The following is a 20,589-nucleotide window of genomic DNA, read 5'->3' as shown; positions in this document are numbered from 1 at the left end:
TGGTTTACTACTTCCATTGCCTATACCTCATGAACCATGGACCCATATAAGTATGGATTTTATTACTGATCTCCCACCTAGTAGGAACTGTACTGTCATATGGGTTGTAGTGGATTGATTTTCTAAAATGGCCCATTTCACTGCACTTCCTGGTCTTCCATCCTCTCCAGTCCTCGCATCCCACTTTGTCAAAGAAATATTCCGCCTTCATGGCTGTCCACTCGACATAGTCTCAGATCGAGGTGTGCAATTCGTTTCTAAATTTTGGAGGTCTCTCTGCAAATTGTTGAGAATCAAACTGAGTTTATCATCTGGGTATCATCCTCAATACAATGGACAGACCGAAAGGGTGAACCAGGATCTGGAGACTTACCTCAGAATGTTTTCTTCCGCCAACCAGGATAACTGGGTAGATCTTCTACCATGGGCGGAGTTTGCCCACAACAACGCCTTCCATGAGTCTTCTTCTAAATCTCCTTTCCTGGTGGTCTATGGACATCATCCGTCCCTTCCTGAATTTGCGCCCCTCCCACCCACCCAGGTTCCTGAAGCCAATTCTCTATACAGCAATTTACTCTCCATTTGGACGCAAGTAAGGGCTTGTCTTAAGAAAACTTCTACACGTTACAAATTGGCCGCGGATAAGAGACGTAGATTTCTTCCCATCTTCAAGGTTAGTGATAGGGTGTGGCTCTCCACCAAGAATATACGCCTCAAAGTCCCCTGCATGAAACTGGCTCCGCGATTTATTGACCCATACAGTATCTCTGCAGTCATTAACCCAGTCTGCTTCAAATTGCGATTACCGGCATCTCTTCGTATTGTTAACTCTTTCCATGTGTCTCTATTAAAACCTCTGAAGATTAATCGATTTACTTCAGTAGTTCCTTCCACCACTCCTGAAGCCCATCAAGAGGAGGAGTTCGAACTCAAACAAATCTTAGACTCAAAAAATTGTAAAGGCGGTCTGAAATACCTGGTAGACTGGAAGGGCTTCGGCCCTGAAGAGCGCTCTTGGGTTCATGCCTCCGACATCCACGCTCCCTACCTGCTGGATAAATTCCACAAGAAGTTTCCCTTGAAACCTTGCAGTAGACATGCAGTGCCCATCTTTAAAGGGGGGGGTACTATCACGTGCCGGGTGTTCGGGCAGCACACCCGTCACCCGGCAGACTTACCTCTCCTCGGCGCTCCGCTTCCCGCTGGGCGCCGCCATCTTGGATCCGGATCTGCGCATGCGCAGACCCGGCGGCTGCATTGATTCTTCTGCCTCCTGCTCATTGGCCCTTCTCCTTGGCGGCAAAGTTTAAAAGGCACCTCTTACTTATCTTCAGTGCCTGTTCTTTGAGTCACCTCCTGGTGATAGAAGTGGCTTCCTGTTGTCTTACAGCATTTTCCTTCTATTCTGTACTGCAGAGCTGACGCTTACTCTTCTGTACTCTTCACCACATAGTGGGCTGCAGAGCTGACGCTCATCCCCGGAAATCAACTCTACGTTTGTCTGCAGAGCTGAAGCTCACTCATCTGAATGCCTCACCACATAGTGGTCTGCAGAGCTGATGCTCACCCTCCTGTATCCACTTCATCTGCCACACAGTGGCCTGCAGAGCTAACGCTCATCTCCGGAAATCTACTCTACGTTTGTCTGCAGAGCTGATGCTCACTCTCCTGATCTCTCCACCACATAGTGGTCTGCAGAGCTGACGCTCACCCTCCTGTATCCACTTTATCTGCCACACAGTGGCCTGCAGAGCTAATGCTCATCTCCGGAAATCTACTCTACGTTTGTCTGCAGAGCTGACGCTCACTCTCCTGAACTTTACACCACATAGTGGTCTGCAGAGCTGACGCTCACCCTCCTGTATTCTGCCTCATCTGCCACATAGTGGCCTGCAGAGTTGGCACCGATCTCCAGCATCTACACTGCCATTACTTACAGCATTGACCGCTCTGCCTACGGTCCTATTTCCTGTAGCCTTCCCAGGGACTTCCGTACAGTGCTCTAGTAGGGACCGCGACCTGCGAGGTAGACGCAGCTAAGCCCATACCGCTTTGCGGCGGTTCCTGGTGAACACCGTCTCCTCGTTAGACTCCGCGCCCTGCTGGAGTAGTGCCAAACTGTTTCGAATCTCTTGGTTTCACTGCATCTACCGATTCTCCTCGTAAGAACCGTGACAGGGCTATTACCGGGTGAGTTCGAGAAAGGGCTGGTCGCTGTGTGGCTGAAAGCCAGAGGATAGAACAAATCGGTGGGCCTCGTAATAGGTCTGATTCTATATCAACCCAGACCCTGGTCCCAGGTGGGGAGTGCCATTAGACACATTGAGCTAAGCGTGCCGCATAGTAATAATTGCGAAGATTGGGTATGCCGAGGCCACTGGCCATGGGAGAGCGTTGTAGAATATGAGCAGAGATCCTGGATTTCTTATTTGACCAAATGAAGCGAATAATAGAAGCTTGCAACATTTTAAAAGTAGAGGGAGGGACTTTGATGGGGAGGGTATGGAAAAGGTAAACCAGCCTGGGGAGCAAATTCATCTTCATTGATGTAATCCGGCCCACCCAAGATATTATCAGCTTGTCCCAAGAAATCATGTCTTTTTTAAGGCAAGCTATCAATTGGGGGTAGTTTGCTTGGTAGAGGTCTTCTACCTTTCTAGTAATTGCTATACCCAGATATTTGATACTATCCGAATTCCAGTGAAATGGAAAATTTAGCTCCAGAAGCTGCTTCAACTTCAGTGGAATATTGAGATCCAGAATATCCGTCTTGGCCGTGTTGACCTTAAAGTTCGAGACTATAGAATTATTATCGAGCTCCTGAAAAAGGTTTGGTAACGATGTTAGCGGATTAGTAATGGTAAGGAGGATATCATCTGCGTAGAGTGCAATCCTATAGATGCTGGAGGATAGTTGTATGCCAGAGATATTGGGATTTTGTCGTATTTTCAGGGCCAGGGGTTCTATGGTAAGAGCAAACAGAAGTGGGGAGAGGGGGAAACCTTGTCGTGTACTATTTTGAATTTGAAAAGACAGGGAGAAACACCCATTCACCTGAACAGAAGCGGTTGGGTTAACATACAGGGCAGAGACCCCTTTAAGAAAGTGGTCTTTGAAGCTGTAAGCCGAGATGGTTTTCATCATGAAGGGCCAGCCAATGCGGTCAAAAGCCTTTTTCGGCATCGAGAGATAAAAGGAGGGAGGGTAGCTTACGCTCATTAATATGCTAAATGAGATCTATGGTCCGTCTGGTGTTGTCTGCTGCCTGCCGGCCTGGGACAAATCCAACCTGATCGGGGTGTACTAATTTCGGAAGGATACAATTAACTCTATGTGCGAGAACTTTAGCATATATTTTCAAGTCTACGTTAAGAAGGGATATAGGACGATAACTACTACAAAGAGAAGGGTCTCTACCCTCCTTGGGGATAACAGTAATCCGGGCTCGGGTTGTGGCCAAGTCAAAGGGAGCCCCATCGAATAAAGAGTTAAACCAGGCAGTCAGCTTTGGACTGAGGATCCCTGCAAATTTCTTATAATATTTAGCAGGGAAACCATCCGGCCCCGGGGCAGAGGCCATCTTCATACTACGTAAGGCTATAATGGTTTCCTCGTCTGTTATATCAGAACTGAGAAATTCAGATAGTTGGGGAAGTTTACACGAGCGCAGGTAGGCATTTATTTTCCTATCTAAATCAGGAGGCGCTGGATTTGAGGCATTCAAGTTGTATAGTGAGGAGTAGTATGACTGAAATTCCTTCAGTATAGCGTTTGGGTTATATGTTGACTGCCTTTGGGAGTTCTTGATAGACGAGATTGCGTTACATGTGCGCCTCTGGTGGAGTTTCCGGGCTAGTAGGGAGTCCGCCTTGTCACCCTTCTCGTAGAAGAGCTGCTGAGTACATTTGAGGGTATGGGCTGTTTTTTTGGATAGTACCGCATTGAGCTGGCCCCTCACTATCGTCAACTCCTTGAGATGTGACTGGTCCAAGGAACCTTGATGCTGGGTAAGTAGGGAGAGAAGGCGAGCCTCCAGTGTGGATATCTGCTCCCGCTCTTCTTTATACCGGGATGAAGCTATGCTCATAAGGCGTCCGCGAATTGTGGCTTTATGCAGGAATTTTTTATTTTTAATAAAAATCTATGGTATTCATGAGGGTGTTTACTGTTTTTTTGTGGATTTATTATTTTTAATAAAGATTTGTGGTTGGAATGAGGGTATTGTGATTTTATTAAACCTTTTGATTTGTGGAACTACAGGTCCCAGCCAGCCATGGGTGTCAGGGCATGTTGACACTTGTGGTTATTCAAGTGCCATCATGCCTTGGCTGCCGTGGGTACGCTGATGCTTGTAGTTATACAAGTAGCAGCATGCCCACAGTATTTAGGCCAACATGGCTGGCTGTAACCTGTAGTTCCACAAAACAAAATGGTGTCCGTTTGTTTTTTTCAAAATAAATCGCCGTTTATTACCCTACTATCCACAGCATACGGGGGTAGGAAGAGCCCTAGTGCTATCAGCACTGGGCTGGGTGTCCCTACAGGGGGGGGGGGGGGGGCGCTGTTTTTTTTTCAGCGGACCCCACTCCATAGGGAATCCAGCCCAACGCTGAACAGTCTGGGGTTGGTTAGTCATTATGGCAGGGGGACCCCTGCTGCGTGTCCCACTGCTATAGTGCCGCCAAACCCTGGTTTGCCTAGTGCTGGTTCAGTGAAAATAGGGGGGACCCCACGCAAATTTTTTCCCCCATTTTCACGGAAACAGCAGTAGACTGCCAGTACTAGGGTTAATACTAAATAGAGGGGGGACCATACGCTTTTATTTATAAAACAAAACATTAAAATCTATTTTTGACAATTTTGATAGCTGCCTGTGGTCAGGCAGCCACAAAAAAAACAAAACAAAACTAAACCACTGATGTTAGTTTTCAAAAGGGAAATTGTTAAACTTTATAATATTTTTTTTAAATAGATTTTTTAAGAAATTTTAGTCCTTTCTAACTGCAATGTTATGTTAATGAACCTATGTAACTATTTTTTTCTGTTTAAAACCTTTTTTTATGACCATTAAATAACTTTTATTTTTTTTGAGCACACCAAGGAGGTGCGAGATGAAACTGCTGATTTTCCGGTTTCACCCGCTGCGTTAAAAAACAATTGAATTGCTTTTAACGCACCGGGTTCTCATCCACCCTATGCTTTTGCATTGACAAACGCCTGGAGCACTAGTACACCGTTTCGGGGGAAAAAACCCCAAAACAATTGAATTGCGCGGAAAGTTTCCGCGCTCGAAAATGCTGAAAAAAACCCAAAACACACGTAACTCGCTTGAAATACAGAACTCGCCAACAATTGAATATGCCCCTTAGTATTTAAAATACCATTAAATACAAACATCTGCATACTTTTAAAGTCAAATGTTAATCTTCTTTCCTGCAGCAGTCAGAATGCAAATAATAATTAAGTAATGCAAATACATTGAAGAGATTTCACCAGCCACAGTAATGTTTTGGATTAAGTCAGTGGGAGGGGTAAAGACTCATTCAGTAAATCAGATGCAGCATTCAATCGCCATCATTATCAGTTCACAACAGATACAGTTCCCGACGGGCGTACCTGCATCTGCATCTTGGTGTACATTGATTGCATCTAATTGAACATGCCCTTACTGTACTTGGCCTACACGCCCCTTGGCTCCTCTGATACGCCTCCATAAGTGTAAGGATTTTTATAAACAAGATATGACTGACTCTACATATGAATGAAAGCATAAGTCATTTTTGAGTGCAAGCACAATAGTGAAAGTCATATTTTACGCTACACAAATAAACTTGCGTCCAACTCTACCTAAAGCCCCCAGTGCACAAATGCACATAGTAAATCATCTCCTAAATGAGCTCCTATCTCTAAATGTAACTTTCTTTTATAATTTTTTTACCTGATATTTTATTGTTTATATTAAATGATTTAATAAATATTCTCCAGTTGTTAGTTATATATGTAATATCTATTTCTGCCAGCAGATGGCAATCCTTCCATTACTTTAGGAAATGCAACAATCATTACTTGAATCTTGTTAGCCAGTTGTTGAAAGAAATCAGGGCTAGGGTTTTAGAGATTGAGGAAATATAATACTTTTATTTTTTTGTTTTGGCTAACAAGAATGCACGTTTGCTGGGATATCATTACTCTTTTACATAATATAATACATATTATAATAGAGTTAGCATTAAAGCATGTGGCCAAAACATAAACAAAGCTAAACATATGTTACATTTATTGTTTGCTGCAGCCATTTACACAAAATTAAACTTAGAAAGGAAGGACCTAGATCCTCCCAACACCTCCCAATAGCAGATGAATTCTTCTGCAATCCAACACTGCCATGCTAGCCTGCCAATCCATGAGCTACTACATAACAGAGCCAGATTTAGACGTCATGGGGCCCTAGGCAAGATACTGATTTGGGGCACCCCTCCCTGAAACAATCCATAGCACTATATTTTTTTTAGCAGAAGATATATTATCTTTTAACACCTACTAGAAAAGATAGTACAAACAATGTTATACCAAAAATATTATATAACTATTTAACTTCTTAACTAAAACAGTGCAAATAATGTTGTACAAATTATTTCTTAGCTTTAAATGCCTTATATCAGACAAAGTGCAAATAATGTTATGTTTGCACTTTGTCAGATATAAGACATTTAGGGGCATATTCAATTGACGGCGGGATCGCCGAAAATCCCGTGCTCCAAAAATATTACCGTTAATACGGTAATATCTCGCCGGATTTCAGCTCGCAGCTCCCCGAGCTGCGAGCTGAAATCCAGCGAGTAAATTACCATATTAACGGTTTTCCCGTGCAGGATTACCGTAATAATGGTAATATTTTTAGAGCGCAGGATTTTCGGCGATCCCGCCGTCAATTGAATATGCCCCTTAAAGCTAAGAAATTGTTAACCAAAACGTTTTTGAATTTAACGCTTGACATAAAACACACTGCAAACAATCTTTCACAAAGTAAGCTATATTACTTTAACGCCTGATATCAGATAAAGTGTAAACAATATCATATAAAAAAATTCCCTGATCACTGTACACAGTTATAATCAATTTATTTTCACAAATACAGCATCCCTTTACCTTTATATTTCTACAGTGTTATTCTGCGTTTAATTTTTTTGCAAAATTATCCACATGACTCCATCATGGTTTTGCCCTTTCACCATCATAGTGTCCACACTTCATCATTACGCTGTGCCCCTTCATAATCATGCTGTGTTCTCCTTTATCATTACACTGTACCCCTTCATAATCATCTTGTGCCCTCCTTTATCATTACACTGTGCCCCTTCATAATCACACTGCTTCCTCTTTATTACTGTGGTCTCCGGTCTTTACTTACCTTTCTATGATCTTCTCTTCTGCTGTCTTCTTCTCTTCCTCTTCTGTCTTCTTTTCTTCAGTGCTGCTCCCTGTGTGGCTCCTCACTGACAGTGTTGTGACATAATGACGTCACGCCCGACATTGTCAGCGAGAATGGACTAGAGAGGAGAGCGTTGGGCACCGCAGCCAGTGATTTTTTAATTTGCTTTTTTTGCTGGGCTGGTGGTCAGTGGGCAGGAGGGGGAAGCGCCTCTCCGGCATGGTGACCCCCCCTCCCCACCTTGCTTACGCCGCTTACCATATTCCGCCGTTGGAATGCGGTATATATATATATATATATATATATATATATATATATAAATACAAGTTAACCCGTGCATGATACTCATGCATTCTAGTCAAATCAAGCTACTTAAGGTGTTAAAAAGGTTCTTGTCATGCATTTGGGCCTAGCCCAGGCCTCCTCAGGGGAAGAGCGTTACTTCCCGACGCAAGCGCCCTTTTTTAACGTGGTTTTGTCCACATGTCACCACCTCATCATTTTTCTCCATCACCTCATCCTTCATCTTCATCGCCACATCCTTCATCAAGCTACTTGAGGTGTTAAAAACTCCCCACTGTCACCGCCGGCAACCACCAACCACTCCCAACTGTCACTTTTCCTTCAAGAAATATATAGGTCAGTGTATAACTCTGCCCAGCAGGTGGCGCTGCAGCTTGGTTTTTTTTTCCACACACGCCACTAGGCATTTATATAGTAGATATATATATATATATATATATATATATATATACATACATACATATATATATCACACTCAACACACTCAAATATAAGCATAAGATATTAAAAATGATATTGTCATATAAATATGGTAAACTCATACAAATATTACAAAATACAAGTACCAGCAGGATTGTAAATCCCAGGATAAGATCACTTAGTGGCATAAAACGTAATATGTTCTTATATATTAGATAAATTATTTCCATGATTATACATAAACCAAAATATCACAGAATCATGATAATATAAGGATACATACTTCATGGAGACACAGTAACCAAAATGGAGTTTAAAAAAACCTCAAAGCTGCACAGTTTTCACATGAAAAGGGCCTGTTAATCATATAAGGATCAAAGTCAGCCATAGAAAAAAAATAATGAGATAAAAATACAACATAAAAGTCACAATAATAAACTAGTACCACCTATATAAGTGCATGAGAGGAGATTGCATGTAGTCAGTATGATAATCATTATCATTTATTTAGCACTACCAATTCCACAGCACTGTATAGAGAATATTTGTTATTCACATCAGTCCCTGTCACTTTAGAGCTTATAGTCTAAATTCCCTAACACACACTGGGGTTAATTTTATCGGCAGTTAATTAACCTATGAGTAGAGCACCCAGAGGGAACACACACACACATAGCAAGAACATATAAACTCCACTGTAATGATACTGATTGCAATCTGAAAAATGGGTCTTTCAGGCAATTCCAACAAATAACAACAGGTCCAAACTCCAGGCAAGGCTTCTAATAGTGTCTTATAGATCGCATGAGTGTTTGCAACTAACACCAACCAATAGCATTGCAGCCTATGCCCAAATGTCACAATTATGTATTCACAGAGAAGAATTATTTACGAATGTGTCTGTAGAACAATCAGCGAAGGAGTGGACTTCCTTTCTTAACAACAAACTGCTACGCTAAAAATAACATAAAAAAACGATAGACAAACCTTTTCTAGGCCGACCGTGTAATACTTGGCCATTTAAATGAGATGTAATAAAAGCTTTCCACTTGCATGATATCATCCAGTTTAAAGAGTTAGCTATGAAAAGTATTTGTTTTTTAGGGGATCTGTTTTGATAAAAGGGATGTAAAATATTTTACCGTATATTGTCAGGACTACCATCAGAAAGTGTGGGCCCCTGTCAGGCCGTTAGCCTTTTGAGGAAAACAACAGCAGGACACTAACTGGTATTAGCGCTACTGAACTAACAGGTGCGGAGTCTAACGTACCCCTGGTATTCGCCAGGGACCCCCGCAAGGAGGTTTGGACTTCGCTGCACAGGGTACGCAGGTCGCGGTCCTGCTAGCCAATTGCCGGTGTAATGTAGAAGGGTCAGACGGTCCGGGTCAAGCCAAATCGGGAATGCAAGGTACCAGGGAGAATCCAGAGGAATGGTCAACTAGCCGAGGTCGCGGAGCAATATGGGTCACACAAAAAGAGGGATGGTCGACAAGCCGGGTCACAACGAGGAAGCAGGAACACTGGGAGCACACTCAGTTAAACTGGAGTAAGGTGAACCAGGAACTCAGGGTATGAAACCTGTTACTCTGGCACCCTAATGGCGCCAGAGACAGGTTTAAATAGAGGCAGAGGCTGCAGCTGATAGGAGGACTCAGGGGGCGGCACGCCGGTGGTAAAGTAGCTTCCCATTGCCTAGCAAGGGGACGGGAGCAGGGCGGCGCCTGACTGCCCCAGTACAAATGAAACAGGTAGGGCCCCCCTCCTCACCGCAGAACCCCCTGCTGCATCTAGAAAGTTGGGGTCCTATTTTAAAATATTCAAAAATTGCATTATAAAGCAAAATGGTAACAAAACATGAATGATTATGCTCTTTAGTTCAAACACAGCACTACATTATGGTCATATAAAACTACCCCATAACTCAGGCATATATAGGTAATAACTATATGAAAAAATGTTGTCAAAGAGCTATAATTAGATACAAACATCTCCCAGTCCCATCTGACTAGTATTTAGCGTTCTAGTGAACACAGAGGTCACAGAGATCATCCTTGTAACCGCCAAACAATACGGAGAACTTCCTTGTGGTACACAATGCTGAGATAAAGCCCCTTAGCTACTATATTTTTTAAATGACCCCTCGGCTGTTTCAGCACCCTCCTGGGCCATTTCATCGCCCCACCCACCTCAGCCATTTTATAGAGCCCCTCTCAGCTATATTATTGACCCCTCAACTTCCCCCCCGACATCCAGACTCATTTATCTGATGACATTCAGACACAACAATCTTCATCTTTGTCACTATATATTGCAGGCAGTCAAGTAACAAATCCGATTGCTGTTAGCTGCTTGTCAGTGTGGGCCGCAGCTCATAGACCGGTGGTAATCCTTATCTCGCAAGACCAAAACCACTGAATCACATGCAGTTTAGGGGAAATCACCATTAGTAATGGTAACAAAAAAACCTCCCTCCCCTAGAGTAAAGGGACTTATCATCAGTTTTGGTCCACTAGTTGGGGGCTCGACCAAACATTTGGGCTCCCGCACCTAGGGATTCCTGGATTAATGCTAAGTACATTGTTATGTAGTGATCATGGTGCTGACGCTTTCTTTTTTGCAAGAGGGAAATCTGCCCTTATGACTGAACAGGGGAAATGAGCTGGGCATGTTCAATATTTGCTCATTGGCCCAGTCAAATTTAGTCCTGATTGGGCTGGGAAAGAAAAGACAACAGTGAAAATGTCTACACCAAAATGTCTACAATCATAAGGTCCACACAGTTATAAGGTCGACAGTTATAATGTCTACACATTCAGAAGGATGACACAGTTAAAATGTCAACTTAAAATGTGTACAGGGTTGTAAAGTGGACAGTCAAAATGCTAAAATTAATCACTAGATTTATAACGGCAATAAAACGGCAATACATGAAAAAAACAAAAAACGGCAATTCTATGGCACTGTGATGGCATGGTATATTATATGCTTGCTTCACAATTTATTTTCTGCCTACCATTGCAAGCAAAAAGTCAAATAAACGTAAGTAATTGCTAACCCTAACTAATATATATTATAGTGATTTAGCTGAACACACACAAAATAATGGAAACTCTTCTGATAGCAAACTGTACACTTTTATTTTTTTAAATGCCAAAACTTACTGAACACTACACACATCTTTGTGGGACAAATGTAAACCACTAACTCAAACTAATAAATTATTATTATTATTATTATTATTATTATTATTATTATTAATAATATATTTAAACATCTATCTATCTATCTATCTATCTATCTATCATAATATTTACTTTATTACGTCTTTCTTTTCTACACTATGTCCTGGACACAGAGCAACAGCACTGTGAGAACAGGCAGATAGAAGTTGAGTTACAATGTTTCTGTTTCCAAACACAAACTTACTGCGATTACTATAATTTATGGTCAGTGATGATCATGTAACCAGGAACCACGATCATCGGGTCCTAGTTAGTCCTCTGTGACTAGTAGCTGCCTGCAACAGCACAGTCATTATAGGTGATGTACGCACGTACCTTTACAACCACACTGAAGCAACATCATAAAAAGACAATGCCTAAGCTTAAAGCCTATGTCCACTTGACATAAAAAGGTGTTGGTTGTGGGCCACTGGTTTAATATATTAATTATATTCCCCCATTTCCTTTCACTGAGCTGTAACTATTGAGCTTCTTGAATTTACCATCGCAAGCTATGTTCTCAAGATTCTCTAGTGATCTTTTTTATACACCTTCTTTGAATATCTTGTATTTCATTAATATTTGTCTGAAAATATTGTATGCAAAACTATACACAATATGCAAGTATAGTTGCCGTTCCTAACATAATTATAACAATTTCCCAAGTAATTGTAACTGAATAGAAAGGCAATTTGTTTTTTTTTTTTTGCATTCCACCTCTTTCTCTTGTGGCCAATTAACAGGAAGATATTTTTCCAGTTCAACCTGAGCTACAAGTGACTGTGAAATCTAATCTCTGTAATAGCATTTTTGTGTATGGCAATGTGCCACATTACATTTAAGTTTGCTTTGTTGACCTTATAACAACAAGGTTAGCGTTTGTAGTAAAACACAACTAGTCTGTTGTAGGCTAAATGACGGGCACTTCAAGACACCATTGTTACTTTCTACTTTTAGTTTCTGTTATTGGACTGTGTTTTATTGTATCCTAGCATGTCATGGCTCAGAAATGAAACTTTTCTACTGTGTACCTTTAGTGTAGGATGCATTGAAATGCTTAGTGACTGATATCTCTTACTTCAATTAACCTTTTATCAACCTTTAATCACTGGAATTAATTGACACAAGACATAAGTGTGGCAAATCAAATAAATTTTATTTAAATGGTGGTGGGGAAAATAGGAGTGCATGACTTCCGCCAGGCAACCAGGAAGTCCCTGTATCAAACAAGGGACAAGCGCAAAAAATGGACACTCTAACCCCGGGCGCACAAATCTACCTAGAGGACACCTGTCCGAGGCACTACTGAACCGCAACCCCTCTGGGGCACCCGCAAGTCTACCCATCAGGGCGGTACTTAGACCGACACTATAACCGACTGAGAGAGGTAAGATCAGTGTGTCCATTAGCATACTGTGCGCCAGACCACTAGGTTTTCCGGCCATTCTCCATCCACTATTTCCACTGGCACTTCAATGAATGGCAGGCATAGTATTTAGATCCCGGAACCGCTTGCCTCTGACCGTAGGCATCAATGTAACAACCATCAACGCCAGGAATTCACGAAACTGATTCTATCTCCGCCCATCCTATTTAAAGCCTATCTCCCCTCCTCTGTGACAATAGATGGGCGTACCACCCCAGTTAAACTTTTGACCCCAAGGACTAACTAAGGCCTAGTGAGACAGCCTCAAAATTTTATTATCCTTCATGCTTATCTCAGCCCTGTTTTAAGCATGCATTAACATGTGCTTGTAGATGTTAACTTACAAAAATTGCCTTTATCTATATACCAGTTTTCTCAACCTAGACAGGAAAAAAACCCAAGTTTTATTCATCACATTTGTCTCGCAATATTTTCTCACTGAACTTCCAACACTTCAACGGAGCCATTTAAAGTGCACCAACATATTAATCAGTTAGCTTCACATACTTACCAAGACCATCCTCTTTGATATGGGAAATATTGGACTGCAAACGGCAGAGTGCTTCAAATGCCAGTTATCACAGTTGACTTATGACAGCTCAAATAAGCTCTGTGTGTTATGAGTCTCATCATCAGCGTGATGGCTTAGTGGTTAGCGCTTCTGCCTCACAGCACTGGGGTCATGAGTTCAATTCTCAACCATGGCCTTATCTGTGTGGATTTTGTATGTTCTCCCCGTATTTGTGTAAGTTTTCACAAGATGCTCTAGTTTCCTCCAATACTCCAAAAACATACTGCTATTAAATTGCCCCTAGTCTCTCTTTCTCTGTGTATATTAGGGAATTTAGACTGTAAGCTCCAATGGGACAGGGACTGATGTGAGTGAGTTCTCTGTACAGCGCTGCGGAATTAGTGGCGCTATATAAATAACTGGTGATGATGATAAGTGTAACTAATTTGGAGATATTCGATCTTTATTGATGTGATATATCATCTATGTATGTATTATTGTAGGTATACTCGTGTGATAAAGTGTTTTAGTGTATTTCACCCTAGAAGTAACAATGAAGGTTATAGTAATGGCCTGTAGCAGTTCATGAGTGATTATCGTCACTAAGCATGTTAAATGTTTCTAAGCTGAACTATTATTTCATAACATTCTATGTATGTTTCTTTCTTCTTTTTTATTTAACTAAAATTTTATTGAAAATTTCCTGAAATCAGAGGTGCTAGGGAAGGGTACAGAAAAGAAGTGGGGTCAGGGGTGTTAACAGATACAAACAGATACAACAGATATAACAGATACAAATCAGAACAAGTGAACACCCATAATACAGACCAGTATCAAGTGAATAAAGGCATAAGTGCAACTAACTGCAAGGCTGTTAGTACAGAATATTAACAGAAAATGTAGTATACTAAGAACAAAAAGAATGAAGGGAATGTGGGGAGAGAAAATGGACGGGAGGGAGAGAGAAAAGGATGAGAGGGGGTACAGATGACTGGATGGATAGAGATCTCTCAGCCTCCTATGTGATAAATCAAAAGAGTGGGGAGGACCTCAGGAACCAAAGTGCTCTGTCCAGGCATGTCAAGTTGATAGGAATCGGTTGGGATGGTCATGAAGTACGCTACTGATGTGTTCCACTTTATATATCTGCTGGATACTGTCTATTAGAGCAGGAATTGTGGGGGTTCAGTTTTTTCCAGTGTCTTGCGCTTAGACATCTGGCTGCAGTGAGAATGTGGTTAGGGAGTTTCCAAACTAGTCTCTGAATTCCTGGTGGCAGACAAGGCAGAAGGCAAAAGGAGACATTAAAAGGAAATGATACGTTGGTGATCTTATTGATATGTTCTGACACTTTCCCTCCAAAAGGGTTGAATTATAGAGCAACTCCACCAAATGTGAGAGAGAGTACCCTGCTGACCACAGTTCTGCCAGCAATGGTCTGATGAAGCGGAAAAGATTGCTTTCTGCCTGGAAGGGATCAGGTACCAACGAAAGAAAATTGTACGAATTCTCTTTAATTCTAGTGCAAATACAGGATTTGTCAACAGCTTCGCGAATGGAGGCCCACTTCTCCAGCCCAAGAGGCTCCCCCCTGTCCTCTTCCCTTCGAAGCTCATAGGGTTTGTTATGAGGGAGATTGTATTGCATCAGTAAGGAGTAAAAGGTGTAGATAAGTCCTTTGGAGGTGTTTTTCATTGTTTTAGTGTTATTAAATGTTATTTTATGTATAATGTAACAGTTTATGTATACTTCATGGTTTTAATGTCTGCTACAAATCTTTAGTATGCATTGCATATTTCCATACCTTGTGAATGTGGGATTTTAACTGTGATCCACTTGCTAATACCTACATGGTACTGTAATAAGCCATTGAAACCTACAGTCTATTACGATTAAGTGAGATTGAAGAGTTATGTACCTACATTAACCCCAAGATAGATTGTCAGTAGTAAGATTATTTAATATTTTGCATGCATAAAAGAAAGAAAGGGGCTTAATAGGTAAATGTTTTCTCAAAAATATATTTTTTCTCGATAGTGGATTAATTGAGGATCCGTTTAATGCTGGTTAGCTCAAAATTAGGCACAACATGAGCGATGTAATAAATTTGCATTAATTAAGCCCATTTTTTCCTGTTGTAGACATTCATTTGTCTGTATACAATTTGGGGCATCCTAGAGATCTGTTGAGGCAAGAGAAAAAGAGAGAGAGTCTGGAGCATGAACCCTTGTGGCCCATGCTTCCCTGAGGTAGCATCCACCTTATTTACACATGTATAACTATACTGGGGTAAGCTCACCTATATATACCCATACTAAGTGGCCACTTTACTAGGTACACCTTTCAGGAACTGGGTAGTACTCTGCTTCGACCACAGAAAAGCCTGTATTCTTCATAGCACGGATTCATCAAGGTGCTGGAAACATCTCTATTCTATTACCTGTTGAAATGATAGCACCACACAGCTGCACATTCATCCTGCGAATCCCCCGCTCCACAACACCCCAAAGGTGCTCTAATGGATTGAGATGTGGCGAATATGGATACCACTGGAATACACGGAATTCATTGTCATGTTCGTGGAACCAGCATGGAAACAACTTTAGATGTGCACTGTTGACATAAGATTGGATAGATCCATAGATTCATGTTAACATAAGAACAAAAATATATAAAACGAAGGTTTGGCACTTGTGACTAATATGCACCAGTCTGAAATAGTCCAAGCAAATTCTCAGTGATTTTGGACCGGAAGCATCACAGCAGAGAATAAGCTAACTGTTCACGGATGAATCCAACTGTCCTCAATATGTGCTCAAAGTTCATGAAGCAATCACTTGGTTTCAATAGATAATACTTATCTTATTATCTCGCCACAAGACATGAAAGGAAAGAGAAATCCATCATAGTGCAGATTTAAGGATATAATAAAACAAACAATTATATTATTTTGATAAAAATGAACACACTTTTCACAGGAGACACAATAACTCCCCCTGTAATCTGCCCTTAAGGAAATGCACTTACAAGAGATACTTTGGTAGTAGGCATGTAATCTCATATAATCTCTTTTCCTTCGATGTAGTTTCAGGAAGGTTGACTCCAAAATATACCCAGGGGAATAAAAGAATATGCTGATAGTGCATTACCTCTTATAAAAAAATGATTTTTATTTCAGCACACCATCACATACAAAATGCAATATAAAATATAAAAGACATTCCTTATTGCATCTCGTTCCAGATCGTCTCTTACCCCGAATGTTGGTTGTCATTCACATAAACATGCACTTGAATCGCCAGAAATACAAGATATATATATAATCGGGAACAGAGCTATCAGTCAGAGATGTCACCCCCAGCCCAGCTTTTTTGGTCCAGGATCATTGAGACTTTGTGTCACGGGCACTAGGAGTCTTTACCCAGGGATCACCAGGTGGTAGGCTTACCAGAGCAATATAGATGGTAATAGGGTACTCTGGTAGCTGGGTGATCACGGAACAGGAAACAGCAGATGATGAGATGCTCAGGAAAGTCTATGACTAGCAGCACTGGTAATATGGAGGTAATAGTACACGAGGAACTGTAGGACAAGGACACGTGAAGGTAGTCAGTGGTCTGCGATAGCAAGTTGTACCACTGCTATAGAGAGGAGGAATGTCCAACAGAAACGAGGAGGTGATGAGAGTCAGCGGTCTGCGGATAGCAAGTTATACCGCTGTATGAGTGAAGGAATGGAATCCAAGTGGAGGTATCCGGGGAGTCAGTGGTCTGCGATAGCAAGTTGTACCACTGCTATGTGAGAGGATACTGGAACAGGTGATACTGGAGACAGGGATCAGTGGTCTGCTACTAGCAAGTTGTACCACTGAATATATATGTGAGGAGGTGCACGGGGAGAGACTGCAACACAGGATATACACAGGCACCTTATATACGATCCACAGTAACATGCACAATATATATATAAATGACTGAACAGGTCTGCAAATATAGGAAGTCTCTTGAAGTAGTCCAGCACAAGTTAACACAGTCAATGATGGCAATAGACAGCGGATAGCAGACTCCAGAGGAGAACCAACACAGTCCAGCAAGATATGCAATACACCAGCACAGTCAATGAGAAGTATGCATACCGTGGTTCAGAAGCAGGTAGTCAGATAGGAGTGCAGGGATACCTGAGCGGCAGGAGGCCGGCTGGATGAGAAGTCCCAGGATACCTGAGGCAGCAGTCAGTAGGTGCAGCGCACAGATAAGTAGACCAACAGGGACACGAATCCACAGGAATCAATAACACGTGGAACTGGACTCACGCAGGACCCAGGAGAGTGGAGATGATCCAGCAGAGGAGTAGTAGATGAGATATAAATCCAATGCAGACAGGAGGGTAGACCTGCGGGACACGTGAAGGCGTGGAGAGCGGATCAGCAGTAGATGGATGATAGCGCGGTCAGCAGCAGCAGGGCTCTGCGGTACACGGAGGTAACCAGTAGCAACCAATAGTTGTCAGTAGCGATGGAACACGGGATAGCAGAGTAGACCAGGAGCTGTTGATCACGGAGAGTAGCAAATGGCAATGAGAGCAGCAGTCTCGAGGAAACACAGGGGAGCTGAGAAGAGACTGCGGTGCACAGGAGCAGCGGATAGGAATCAGCTAACTTGTCACGATGATGAACACAGGCGAGTTGTAGGCTGGAGACTGTAGTGCACGGAAGCAGCGGGTAGACATCAGCTAACAATCCCGATGATGAACACAGGCGAGTTGTAGGCTGGAGGCTGTAGTGCACGGAAGCAGCGGATAGACAACAGCTAACAGTCACGATAATGAACACAGGCGAGTTGCAGGCTGAAGGCTTGTAGTGCACGGAGGCAGCGGATAGGAATCAGCTCACGGACTTCATGAGGAACAGGTGAGTGGATGTAAAGTAACGGTGGGAGTGCACAGAGGCAGCGGGTAGGAACCAGCAAACAGTCACAGTGAAATATAATAGCGATGATGTGGATAGAGGACTGAAGTGCACGGAGGCAGCGGATAGGAATCAGCAAACAGTCACAATAATAAGTAATAGCGTTGAAGAGGTTTGGAAGACTGTAGTGCACGGAGGCAGCGGATAGGAATCAGCTAACAGTCACGATGATACAGTTGATGGTAGAAGTGGTATGGGAACCACAGTAGTAGAAGTGGTTTGGAAACCACAGAGGTAGAAGTGGTTTGGAAACCACAGGAATCAGCAGCGCTGAAAACACGAGGAATACAGGAACACCTTCAGAGACTCATAGGGAATGAGACTCCAAGATCAGGCAACGTGGTGTTGACCACAGGTGCTTAATATAGGGAGTGTTGCCTGATCTGCCAATTGAGTTAAAGGGACATACACAGAAGTATAGGAAAGGGCTGCGCATGCGCAGACCCTCAGGATGGAGCACGGCCACGGTTCCTAAATGTCCGCGAAGAGGCACTCACGGTCCGGTGAGTGACAGTACCCCCCCTTTTAAAGGTGGGCACAGAACGCCTGGAACCGGGCTTGTCCGGATTTTTGGAGTAGAACTTCTTCAAAAGGGCAGGAGCATTAAGATCTTCAGCTTTGATCCAAGAGCGCTCCTCAGGACCAAAGCCCTTCCAATGAACGAGGAAACGGAGGACTCCTCGCGAAATTTTTGCATCCAATACCTCAGTAATCTCGAAATCCTCCTCCTGCTGAACTTGAACTGGCTGCGGAGCTGAGGGGGGAGTTGAGAAACGGTTGATGATAAGAGGTTTGAGTAAAGACACATGGAAGGCATTGGAAATCCGAAGATTCTTAGGAAGAAGAAGTTTCACACATACTGGATTGATTACTTGAATGATCCTATATGGACCAATAAAACGAGGGGCGAATTTCATAGATGGAACCTTCAAACGAATGTTTTTAGTAGATAACCAGACACGATCTCCAATTTTTAGTGGTGGAATAGCCCGCCTCTTCTTATCTGCGAAAGATTTATATTTGATAGATGTCTTCTTTAAACAGGTTTTGACCTGAGACCAGATATTTTTAAAGGTCTGACAAGCAATCTCCACCGCAGGAACTTGGGTGGGCGGGAGGGCAGGAAATTCCGGAAAAGACGGATGGTGACCGTAGACCACAAAAAATGGAGTTTTGGATGATGACTCGTGATACATGTTGTTATGGGCGAATTCAGCCCAAGGGAGCAACTCTACCCAGTTGTCTTGATTGGCTGATGAGAACATCCTTATAAAAGTCTCAAGATCTTGATTGACACGTTCAGTTTGTCCGTTAGATTGCGGATGGTAAGAAGATGAGAGTGCTAATCGTATGCCCAAGGTTTTACAAAGGGCTCGCCAGAATCTGGAAACGAATTGTACTCCTCTATCCGACACAATCTCAGACGGACATCCATGGATACGGAAGATCTCTTTAATGAAATGTTCAGCCAGAATGGACGAGGAAGGCAAACCAGCCAGAGGAATGAAATGAGCCATCTTCGAAAATCTGTCCACCACCACCCAAATAGTGTTATGATTCTTACTAGGTGGTAAGTCAGTAACGAAATCCATACTAATATGGGTCCACGGTTTGGACGGAATGGGTAGTGGTCGCAGCAACCCTGCTGGAGTTCTGCGGGAGGATTTAAACTGGGAACATAGCTCACAGGAAGCAATGAACTCTTTGACGTCTCTCCTCATTGAAGGCCACCAGTAACTTCGAGAGAGAATCTCGAAGGTCTTGTGTTCACCGGCGTGCCCAGAAAAACGAGAGGCATGGAACCACGAAAGGATTTTCCTCCTTAGAGTAGGAGGCACGAGGGTCTTCCCAAATGGTAGCGTTTTGGTGGATGAAGCAGCCAGTGAGATACATTTGGGGTCTAGAATGGTATGGTTGGAAACCTCTTCTATATCAGAGGACGTCATAAAAGCTCTAGATAAAGCGTCAGCTTTTTTGTTCTTGGCAGCTGGTTTGAAGGTTATTATTAATTCAAAACGGGAAAAGAAAAGAGACCATCTTGCTTGACGAGGGTTCAAGCATTGGGCAGACTGGAGATATGACAAGTTCTTATGATCTGTGAAGATCGTCACCGGATGGCGAGCTCCTTCCAATAAGTATCTCCATTCCTCTAATGCAGCTTTGATAGCCAGTAACTCCTTGTCCCCGATAGTATAATTCTTCTCTGCGGGCAGGAGACCCCGAGAATAGAAGGCACAAGGATGAAATTTTTGCTGTTCCGAGCGTTGGGAGAGAATAGCTCCTAAGCCCACATTAGAGGCATCTACT

Source organism: Mixophyes fleayi, chromosome 3, assembly GCF_038048845.1.
Source record: "Mixophyes fleayi isolate aMixFle1 chromosome 3, aMixFle1.hap1, whole genome shotgun sequence".
NCBI classification, from domain to species: domain Eukaryota; kingdom Metazoa; phylum Chordata; class Amphibia; order Anura; family Limnodynastidae; genus Mixophyes; species Mixophyes fleayi.
This window is presented reverse-complemented; position numbering follows the sequence as displayed.